This window comes from Schistocerca serialis, chromosome 2 (assembly GCF_023864345.2).
Source record: "Schistocerca serialis cubense isolate TAMUIC-IGC-003099 chromosome 2, iqSchSeri2.2, whole genome shotgun sequence".
NCBI lineage: Eukaryota > Metazoa > Arthropoda > Insecta > Orthoptera > Acrididae > Schistocerca > Schistocerca serialis.
The window spans coordinates 1,022,008,537-1,022,021,166 of NC_064639.1; positions in this window are offsets into that span (position 1 = coordinate 1,022,008,537).

Here is a 12,630-nt window from a genome sequence, read left to right on the forward strand (position 1 = left end):
AAATTGTTTCATTTTATGTGTTTCTACAATCGTGTTATAAGTCGTTAGTTTAAATAAAGAAAATCAAGAATGTAACACTGGAATTTGCTTAATTTTTTATCTCTTCCAGGAGCTCCTCGACAGAATAGAAGGAGTGAGCCATGAGGAAACTCTTCAGTTTAGACTTAAAAGTGTTTGGGCTACTGCTAAGATTTTTGAGTTCTTGTGGTAGCTTATTGAAAATGGATGCAGCAGAATACTGCACTCCTTTCTGCACAAGAGTCAAGGAAGTGCATTCCACATGCAGATTTGATTTCTGCCTAGTATTAACTGAGTGAAAGCTGCTAACTCTTGGGAATAAGCTAATATTGCTAACAACAAACGACATTAAAGAAAATACATACTGTGAGGGCAATGTCAAAATTCCCAGACTATTGAATAGGGGTCGACAAGAGGTTTTCGAACTTACACCATACATAGCTCGAACAGCCCGTTTTTGAGCCAAAAATACCCTTTTTGAATCAGAAGAATTACCCCACAAAATTATACCATATGACATAAGCGTATGAAATATGCGAAGTATACTACTTTTCGTGTTGAAATGTCACTTATTTCAGATACTGTTCTAATGGTAAATAAAGCGGCATTTAGTTTCTGAACAAGATCCTGAACATGGGCTTTCCACAACAGCTTACTATCTATCCGTACGCCTAGGAACTTGAACTGTTCCGTCTCGCTTATAACATGCCCATTCTGTCTGATTAAAATGTCAGTTCTTGTTGAATTGTGGGTTAGAAACTGTAAAAACTGAGTCTTACTGTGATTTAGCATCAAATTATTTTCCACAAGCCACGAACTTACTTCATGAACTACATTATTTGATAATGTTTCAATATTACACACAAGATCCTTCACTACCAAGGTGGTGTCATCAGCAAACAGAAATATTTTTGAATCACCTGTAATACTAGAAGGCATATCATTTACATAAATAAGGAACAGCAGTGGCCCCAGCACCGACCCTTGGGGAACGCCCCATTTAACAGTGCCCCATTGGGACTGAACATCATTACCACTCTCAATATTGCGGAGGATTACCTTCTGCTTTCTGTTCTTAAAGTAGGAGGCGAACCAATTGTAAGCTACTCCCCTTACTCCATAATGTTCCAACTTCTGCAGTAATATTTTGTGGTCAACACAGTCAAAAGCCTTCGTTAAATCAAAGAAAACACCTAACGTTCTCAACCTTTTATTTAATCCGTCCAAAACCTCACAGAGAAAAGAGAATATAGCATTTTCAGTTGTTAAGCCATTTCTAAAACCAAACTGTACATTTGACAGCAAATTATGTGAATTTAAATGCTGCAGTAACCTTGTATATACAAGCCTCTCGATAACTTTAGCAAACACCGATGGCATAGAAATAGGTCTATAATTGTCAACATTATCCCTGTCTCCCTTTTTATAAAGTGGCTTCACTACCGAGTACTTTAATTGGTCAGGAAACCGACCACTGCTAAAGGAAAAGTTACAGATATGGCTAAGTACTGAGCTAATATACGTGGAACAATACTTCAGTATTCTGCTAGATACCCCGTCATATCCATGAGAGTTCTTGGTCTTTAGTGATTTAATTATTAACTCAATCTCCCTCTTGTCAGTATCATGGAGGAGCATTTCAGGTAACAGTCTCGGAACACTTTTTTCTAAGAGCGCTATATGATTCCCTGTTGGGACTAGGTTTCTATTTAGTTCACCTGCTATATTCAGAAAGTGATTATTAAGTACTGTACATATATGCGACTTATCAGCAACACGGACATCCCCACTACGCACTGATTCTATATCCTCGACCTGTCTCTGCAGACCAGCCACTTCCTTTACGACTGACCATATGGTTTTAATTTTATCCTGAGACTTAGCTATTCTATCTGCATACCACATACTTTTTGCCTTCCTAATAACTTTTTTAAGCACCTTACAATACTGTTTGTAATGGGCTGCTGCATTTAGATTTTGACTGTTTCTAACGTTTTGATATAATTGCCACTTTGTTCTACAAGATATTCTTATCCCTTTAGTCAGCCACCCAGGCTGCCTGTTTGTGCTAGTACCCTGTTTTAAACGTTCTAACGGAAAGCAACTTTCAAAGAGCACGAGAAAAGTCTTGAGGAAAGAATTATATGTATCGTCTACTGTATCAGCACTATAAACATCTTGCCAATCTTGTTCCTTGATAAGGTTTACAAAAGTCTGTACAGCAACTGGATCAGCTTTCCTAAAAAGTTGGTAACTATATTTAACATGTGTTGAAGCACAAAAATCTTTTAGAGTTAAAATTTGTGCATCATGATCTGAAAGGCCATTCACCTTTTTGCTAACAGAATGCCCTTCTAATAATGACGAATGAACAAAAATATTGTCTATGGTTGTTCTACTGTTCCCTTGCTCTCTCGTTGGAAAGAATACGGTTTGCATAAGATTATATGAATTAAGGAGGTCTACCAGCATCCTTTTCCTTGCACAATCACTTATACAATTAATATTGAAGTCACCACATATAACTAACTTTTTGTATTTCCTATAAAGTGAACCAAGAACCTCCTCTAGCTTTAGCAAAAATGTTGTGAAATCGGAGTCTGGGGATCTATAAATAACAACAGTAAGAAGCTTAGCTCCACTAAATTTAACCACACCTGCACAACATTCAAACACCTTTTCAGTGCAGTACTTTGAAACATCAATTGACTCAAATGGGATACCGTTTTTCACATACATGGCTACTCCCCCACACCGCAAAGAGCTCCTAGAAAAGCTGCCAGCCAACCTGTATCCTGGTAAAGGAAGCCTCTGAATTATCTCCTTATTTAAGAAGTGTTCAGATATACCAATAATTTCAGAGTCAACATCTATAAGCAGTTCACTAACTTTATCTCGAATACCTTGTATATTTTGATGAAATATACTAATTCCCTCATTAATCGGATGCCCAAGCTTTGTAGAAAGTGGTTTCTTTGTTAGAGAGACTTCCCTTAAGCAGGAATACCTATCAGCTGACTTCAATCTAAAAAAGGTACAGCTCTAACACCCACAACTACCGGAATTTTCCCATGAGTGATCCCACCACCCCCACCTATGCTGTCACCTATAAGTTTTGCCAACCTCCCCTTCCCATACCTGTTGAGGTGCAGGCCATGTCTAGTGAAACCCGTCCTACTGATAGACTCCACCGACACCACTGAAATGTGACTCATGCCTTCTGTCATCAGCGCACCCCCAAGTCTCATGTTATTACGCCTGACGGCTATATTAAGATGAGGCCGATCGTGACGCTGAAACAGTTCCACGAAATGCACATTCGTGTTGCCAGTCTGAGTGGCTATCTTTTCCAGGTCACCATCTATGTCATACTTCCCATCCCTATCAATACTATTACCAGCCCCACCCAAAATCACTACCTGATCCTCTTTAGTAAAATCCCTACATAACCCCCCTATGTTAAAAGTCACCTGAGCCAATCCTGCATTAGGCTTCACAATGCTGGTGACCTGGTACTCACTCCCCAAAACTTCCTGCAACTGCTGGCCTACACCTCTACCATGAGAACTACCTAACAGCAGAACCTTCTTCTTTCTCTTAGACTTTGCAACTGTCCTAGCCACCGTAACTGCTGAGGTCTGCTGCATACTTCCTACATCTACAGCTACTAGAGATTCCTCTCCACTAGACTCTGACAGTTGGTCATATCTATTACAAACACCAATAGTAAAACTATCTGAAAATCTTCTTCTCCTAGCAGATCTCTTGCCAACAGCCAGCTCCCATTCCCCAACCCCCTTCTCCCTCCTCATCTTATCTAGCTCCTCCTGTACGTTTTTCAACTGCACCTGAAGGGCACAGATCTTACGCTCCTGCTCCTCTATCAACTTACTCTTGCTACATAACCTGCAGTTCCAGGAGAGGATCTCACCAGAATGCCCACTGGCTTCCCCACTGCATTCCCCCCAGTGAAAATACTTCGAACAAGTCTCACACCGCAATCCACTACTCACGAACCTACGGCAAAGCCCACACTTCTCACTCATGGTAAAATTTTACAATTATTGAAACAAGAAAACAACTTTATCTAAGTTCCGCTACTACAATAAGAAGATGTTAAAAACTGACTACAATTATCACAAACTTGCTCTACAAGGGAAGTAACTACTATTATTGAAAGTATTAATCAACAACAAATGAGAATATAACAAAATACTAACACAGAAAGAAAATCAAACGTCTAATGACAGTAACGAAACTGAAAGCAGTTCGCAAAAATTTCTTCTGAAGTTATTTCACCGGAAAACACCAAGAACACCGGTTGAAGACCACTAAAGTTCCTAAATAAAATACTATACACAAACAATTAATTAGTACTTAGCTTTCGATGCGCCGCTACAGCTGCAACTGGTCAGCGCGGAATGTAAACACGGGTAAGAGGTTAAGTTGCTCGATACGAAACACTCACAAATATCAGGCCACAACACACGAAATGCAGAGGTGAATGAAGAAACCACTAATAAGTCACTTATATAGTAAATATTATCACAAAAACAGTTAAAATATATATCTGAAAACTAAAAATAGATGAAAACTTAGAGAGCGATCTCACACGCAGTCACGCGCTTATGACGTCACACCAAAGTCACATCTGTCAACACCTGTTTTTTTGGGATGGGAATTATTATATTCTTCTTGACGTCTAAGGGGATTTCGCCTGTCTCATACATCTTGCTCACCAGATGGTAGAGTTTTGTCAGGACTGGCTCTCCCAAGGCTGTCAGTAGTTATAATGGAACGTTGTCTACTCCCGGGGCCTTGTTCCGACTCAGGTATTTCAGTGCTCTGTCAAACTCTTCACGCAGTAACATATCTCCCATTTCATTTTCATCTACATCCTCATCCATTTCCATAATATTGTCCTCAAATACATCGTCCTTGTATAGACCCTCTGTATACTTCCTCCACCTTTCTGCTTTCCCTTCTTTGCTTAGAACTCGGTTGCCGTCTGCGCTCTTGATATTCATACAAGTAGTTCTCTTTTCTCCAAAGGTCTCTTTAGTTTTCCTGTAGACAGTATCTGTCTTACTCCTAGTGAGATGTGCATCTACATCCTTACATTTGTCCTCTAGCCATCCCTGCATAGCCATTTTGCACTTCCTGTCGATCTCATTTTTGAGACGCTTGTATTCCTTTTTGCCTGCTTTGTTTACTGCATTTTTATATTTTCTCCTTTCATCAATTAAATTCAATGTTTCTTCAGATACCCAAGGGTATCTACTAGCCCTCGTCATTTAACCTATTAAATCCTCTGCTGACTTTAGTATTTCATCCCTCAAAGCTACCCATTATTCTTCTACTGTATTTCTTTCCCCCATTCTTGTCAATTGTTCCCTTATACTCTCCCTGAAACTCTGTACAACCTTTGGTTCTTTCACTTTATCCAGTTCCCATCTCCTTAAATTCCCACCTTTTTGCAGTTTCTTTAGTTTCAATATACATTTCGTAACCAATTGCTTCTGGTCAGTATCCACATCTGTCCTTGAAATGTCTTACAATTTAAAATCCTGGTTCATAAATCTCTGTCTTACCATTACATAATGTATCTGATACCTTCCAGTATCTCCAGGATTCTTCCATATATACAACCTTCTTTTATGATTCTAGAACCAAGTTTTAGCTATGATTAAGTTATGCTCTGTGCAAAATTCTACCAGACGGCTTCCTCTTTCATTTCTTTCCCCCAATCCATATTCACCTACTATGTTTCCTTGCTCACTTTTCCTGCTCTGGAATTCCAGTCACCCATGACTATTAAATTTTCGTCTCCCTTCTTTTATCCCGTCATACATTTCATCATTTTCTTTGTCATCTGCAGAGCTAATTGGCATATAAACTTGTACTACCGTGGTAGGTGTGGGCTTCGTGTCTATCTTTGCCACAATAATGCGTTCACTATGCTGTTTGTAGTAGCTTACCCGCACTCCTATTTTTGTATTCATTATTAAAGATGGGAAGATGTGAAGTCAAGTGCAGGATTGGCCCAGGTCACTGACAGCATAGGAGAGTTAGGTACGAATTTTACGAAAAAAGATCAGATAGTGATTGTGTGTGAAGCAGGAAATAGTCTTCATATGAATGGGTAGCATGATACTGGTGATGACCTGGTAAAGATAGCTACTCAAACTGGTGGCACTAATGTGCACTTTGTGCAACTGTTTCAGCGTCATGATCGGTCTCAATTTAATGCAGCTATTAGGCATGTTAATATGGGGCGGGAGAATGCACTGATGGCAGAGGGCATGGCTCACATTTCTGTGGTGCCAGTCGAGTCTATCAGTAGACTGAGTTTCACTAGACATAGCCGGCACCACAATAGGTACAGCGAGGGGGGGGGGGGGCTGGCAAAGCTTATAGGTGACAGTGTAGTGGAAGCTGGTTGGAACACTCACGGAAAAATTCCTGTAGTAGTTGGTGTTACAGTCGCACATTTTTTAGATTGAAGTCAGCTGATAGTATACCTGCTTAAAAAAATTCTCTCTAGCTAAGGGTTCACCTTCAGAGGACGTTACGTTTCCGTGTAGAGAAGGAATTAGCATATTTGATCAAAAAATAATAGGTATTAGAGATAAAGTTACTGAACTGCTTATAGATATTGACTCTGACATTAATGGTGTATCGGAGCACCAATAAAATAATTTTGCTATTCAGAGGCTTCCTTTCCCAGGATACAGATCAGATGGCTGTTTCTTATTGAGTTCTTTGCAGAGAGGGGGAGAGGCCATATATGTAAAGAACATTATTCTACTTGAGTCTTGGATGTAGGACGGCACTGCACTGGATAAGTATTCGAATATTAGTGAAACTATACTTCTAATTGTTATTCTTTATAGGTCCCCTAACTCTGAAGTCAGAGCATCTCTGCTGAGCCTAGAGAGAGTTCTTCGTTCGCTTATAGGAGTACCAAAAATTAGTTATATGTGCTGACTTCAGTATTAATTTTGTATATGACTGGTCAAGGAAAAGGATGTTGGTAGATATCTTATACTCATGTGATCTGAAGCAGACTGGTTTTTCCAATCTTGGTGCTGGGGAACAGCAGCACAGCAATGGACAACATTTTTCTTCATTCTTTATTACTAGATAGGTATTCCGTTGGTAAAAGAGTGAATGGCCTTTCAACCATCATGCACAAATCTTAACACTAAAAGGCTTTCGTACTCCGTCAAATGTTATATATAATTACAAACTATGTAGGAAAGCTAATCCAACGGCAATAGAGAGTTTCTTAAACCTCATTAAGGAACAACAGTGGCTGGAAGTTTATAGCGCAGATAACATAGATGACAAATATGCTTTCCTTAACACATTTCACATGCTCTTTGAATGTTGCTTTTCATTAGAACGTTCTAAACAGAGTACTAACAGGAAAGCAGTAAAAGGAAGCGTGGGTGGCTGACTGACGGGATAAGGATATCATGTAGAACAAAATGGGATTTATATCAAAATGTTAGAAGTTGTCACGATCATGCTACAGTTGCCCATTACAAACAGCATTGTAAGGAGCTTAAAAATGTTACTAGGAAGGCAAAGAGAATGTGGTACGCAAATAGAATAACTAATTCACAGGATAAAATGAAAACCATACGGTCAGTTGTGAAGCAAGTGTCTGGTCAGCAACACAAGGTCGACGATATAAAGTCAGTTCATAGTAAAAATATTTCTGCTACTGATAAGTCAGGTAAATGTACTGTATTTAACAATCACTTTCTGAGCTCTGCTGCTGAATTAAAAAAAGTCTTAGTTTCTACAGGTATCATATAACTCTCTTGGGAAATGCCTTTACGAGATTGATGTCTGAAACACATCTCTGTGACACTGACATGGGGAATATTAAGTCAATCATTAAATCACTGAAGACTAAGGACCCTCATGGATATGAGGGAGTGCCTATCAGAATATTTAAGTACTGTGCCGCACATGTGAGGCCTGTATTAGCCATATTTGTAATTTTTCCTTTAATAATGGTGAGTTTCCTGAAAGGTTAAAGAACTCAGTAGCAAAACAGCTTAATGAAAAGGGACAAAGGGATGATGAAGACAATTTTAGACCTATTTCTATGCATTCAGTGTTTGCTAAAGTTATTGAAAAAGCTGTGTATGTAAGTAGAACTGATCATTTTATTTCACATAATCTGCTTTCAAATGTACAGTTCGGCTTTAGAAGTGGTTTAACAACTAAAATGGCATATTCTCTTCTCTTTGTTATGTACTGAATGGATTAAACAGAAGGTTTCGATCGCTAGGTATATTTTTTTTTCATTTAACTAAGGTGTTTGACTGTGTTGATCACAAAATATTGCTCCAGAAGTTGGACCGTTAAGGAATACGGGGAGTAGCTCACAATTGGTTCACCTTTTACTTTAGCAACAGACAGGAAAGGATCATTATTCATAATGTTGAGAATGGCTGTGATGATGGGTCTGAGTAGGATACGGTCAAGTGAGGGGTGCTCCAAGGATTAGTGTTGCGGCCACTCCTGTTCCTTATTTATGTAAACGATATGCCCTCTAGTATTACAGTCATTTCTAAAATATTTCTGTTTGCTGATGGCACTTGCTTGGTAGTAAAGGATGTTGTGTGCAACATTGGCTCGGTTTCAAATAGTTCAGTTCATGACACAGGTTCATGGCTTGTAAAAAATAGACTAACGCTAAATTACAGTAAGACTCAGTTTTTACAGTTTCTAACAAACAATTCAACAAAACCCAACGTTTTAATTTCACAGAATGGGTATATGATTAGTGACACTGAACTGTTAAAATTTCTAGGTGTTCAATTAGATCTTAAACTGTCGTTGAAAGCCCATATTCAAGATCTGGTTCAAAAACTTAATGCTGCCACTTGTACTATTCGCACGGCATCTGAGGTAAGTGATCGTTCGAGACAAGACTTAGTCTACTTTGCTTATTTTCATTCGCTTATATCATGTGGTATTCCCATTATCAAAGGATATTTTTGGCTCAGAAACGGGCGGCTCGGGCTATAAATGGTGTAATTTCGCGAACCTCTTGTCGATCCCTGTTCACTAATCTCGGTATTACGGCATTGGCCTCTCAATATATGTGTCGTTTCCTGTTAACAATGTCATCTTATTCCCAATAATTAGCAGCTTTCACTCGGTTGATACTAGACAGAAATCCAATCTGCATTTGAATCGCACTTCCTTAATTCTTCTGCAGAAAGGTGCGCCGTATACTGTCACATCCATTTTCAATAAGCTACCAGAAGAATTCAAAAATCTTAGCAGTAACCCACGCGCTTTCGAATCGAAACTGAAGAGTTTCCTCATGGGTCACTCCTTCTATTCTGTCAAGGAGTTTCTTGAAAACTGGAAGCTGTGTTCTATGTTACATCGTTGACTGCGTTCACTTATACACGTGGATTGACTTTTTTGGGTTCATAAACATTTTATTTTGTCTTTTATTACTTTTATGTTATAATTTCATGTATTTACAGGTTCCATGACCTTCGAGGCTGGCTCCTTAATTTGATCTTACGGAACTAGAAGTGTAAATAAATAAAAAGAAAGGGATGGCGGGAAAAGCGTCAAGCGGTAGCCCGAAGGTCAATCATTGAGCCCGTACATAACAAAACTTGGGTGACGGAGAACTGTTTCACAAATCAGATGGCCTTACAGATGGTCACCAGTTCCGCAGTAAACAACCCGTGTGAAGGCAGACAAGAGGTGGTGTTCCATGAAGGATTATCCCACGCGATCGGCGAATTTAGTTCCGTCGGTGTAAAATTCAATGAAAACATATGCCATCCTGAAACTCTCATAACAGCAGGTGGAACAAACAACTGAGCACCATGGGAGAAATGAAGGCTTTCGAACCCCGTAAGAGATCCGTGAAAATCCATGGCCGACAAACCAGTCAAGGAGGAGTATTCGGGACAGAACTTGGGGAAGACAAGCAAGGGAGATGGAAATCGCGGTAGAGAGAAGCGAGGTGGAATCCATCCAGTAAATCCACCCGAAGACTGACAGCAGGCGGGCGACGTCTCAAAGCGGCGAAAAGAACAGAATAGGAGTAAGAAGAGGAAGAGCGGAGATTGATGGAGGCTATTGTTCAAAATATAGTTCAAATGGCTCTGAGCACTATGGCACCTAGCATCTGAGGTCATCAGTCTCCTAAACCTAGAACTACTTAAACCTAACTAACTTAAGGACATCACACACATCCATGCCTGAGGCAGGATTCGAACCTGCGAGCGTAGCTGCAGCGCCATTCCGGACTGATGCGCCTAGAACCGCTTGGCCACAGCGGCCGATATCAGGCTCATCTAACGCAGAGTGCCTAGGAAACCCTCTTTCTCGAATCGCTAGAGAACAATTCAAGGAAATCGTATTAAATGACTTTTATTACAATAAGATAAATGACAATACTTACTTTTGACAATTTACAATGGTGGCGCAAGCAATAGTTCCTAAGTCACTGCTGTAGCGTTCGTAGGACGGGTCGACTTCAACTGGGCAGCAGCCAGGAGGCACGGCCCTAATGTCCTCTTCGTGTAAATGGCGCTACTGTCTCGGTGTCGTCCTGGAGAGGGGTCGGTCAGCGTACTATTGGCTCACGCCGTCTCACAGCCCTGTCTGCTCTACCGGTCTTGGCTTCGTGCAGGCGCTCGTCGTTGCGCCAGAACACAGGCCACAATAAATGCATCAGTCACCCTACGACCTTTCTGAAAACACTGAACAAAATGAGCAACCCGCTGTTCCAGATTTCCCATCTGTCTGAAGAGTGAAGTCCCTATCAAAAGTGGCTCCCTGAACTACATTGAAAGACTGGTGAGGAGTAATCGACACTGGGATGTGTAAAGACATTGCTTTCCACGAAAGTCCTTATTTTTTTTTCTTTTCTGCATTACCTTCTCATAGTACGTATGTATCATTTATTTCAACTATTCTTTATTTGTTAATACGTCACATTTTTTCTTCATTCATTTTTCTACTGTTTTATATTTTGTATTGTACGAATATGAATGTTCTGGTTCCATATGCTTCGTAAATCTTTGGTTAGGCTAGGAGAAGTACTGTGTCAGAGAGAGAGCGAACGACTATCGATAGAGAGCGTGCGAGTTGTGGTACGCGGCCGGTTCGCGGGTGGTAAAACGTGACAAAGTTCGGCGTGAAAGACGGTGATACGCGGAGGAACAATGAATTACAGTGCGTCCGCTGTGTTAATAATGGATCGCGCATTATTAAGTGGACAGTGAAACCTGAAAAGTATATCGAGTGTTTGCGGTGACGATTTTACTAACTGTGTGAACATGTGACAATTAGCCATGAATCATACACAATTGTCGTGTGTAGACACTAACTGTTAGAATTGCGTGAAAGTGGAACAAACCAAAATGTTAAGTTACAGAACAGTGCTGTGATTTGATCAAGGAACATTTATCAAACTGCCTTAAACACGATGACGTAAATTGAACTGATGTTTAACGCACTGTTATTGTGATAAACACATGTGACTGCTTTCCTGTGGCAACACGGTGAAAGAACTGTGCGAAGTATTGGCATTACCCGGATATATATCTTATACGCTAAAGACATTGCATAATTCCGACCTACCCGCAACGCGTGATTAATAAACTTTTAATAATAAAACGTCGCGCGCGTAACGACAGCGCACACAGTGGAACTATTATTATCGCGCCAGTGCTGCCAGCTGATTCGACTGCAACAGAGACGTGGACTACCACCGTAATTGGAATATTAATGAAACAGGAGGATCCATCATTATCTTCACGCCACGAACCAGGATTCACTTCACACATCGTCCGCGCGGACCACCGCTAACGTCATCGCACTGCCTGCAGCAACTATTAAGACATTAAAAGAAAATTATTATACTTTCTCTCATTACAGAATTAAAGACAATTGCCGTTATATAACTGTTTTAAAAATGATGTCACAATATCTGAATTTTGTTTGGTTCCAATAAATATTCTTTCCATTATTTCCTCTTCTTGACAGTGTTGAAAATCCGCCAAATTAAAGTTCAATTAATAATTTTCTTTCAAAATTCTTCTCAGACATTTTGCTGCTTATTATAATTTCATTTTAATGTTTGTTTGTAACTTGTTTTGGAGGGAGTACATATTTTATTTTTTGTCTAGTAAAATTAGCTTTCATAAAATTACGTATATTACCAGCTGATGCTGTCCGCCATTACTGCTTGAAAACTGCGCCTATTTTCTCATTGGCTGTCAGCTTCGAAACCAAATTACGTACTTCGTGGGCATCTAGCAGATGCGCGATGTCTATATAGGCCCCTACAATAATTTGTTTTTACTTTTACAGGTTTACTGGAATTATATTGACTTTAATTGTTCATGTGGCCCCCGTTAAAATGATTTATAGCATCTATATAATTATTGTACTGAATTACCTAATTAATTTTTTATTACGTGAACCTTGGTATACCATATTTAGATAAAAATTGACGTTTTATTGGCCTCACATAAGATTTTGCACGTTCTGACAAAGACTATGCCAAATTTATTTTTGTCCATCACTAATTGCGGTAATCAGATTCCTTGTATA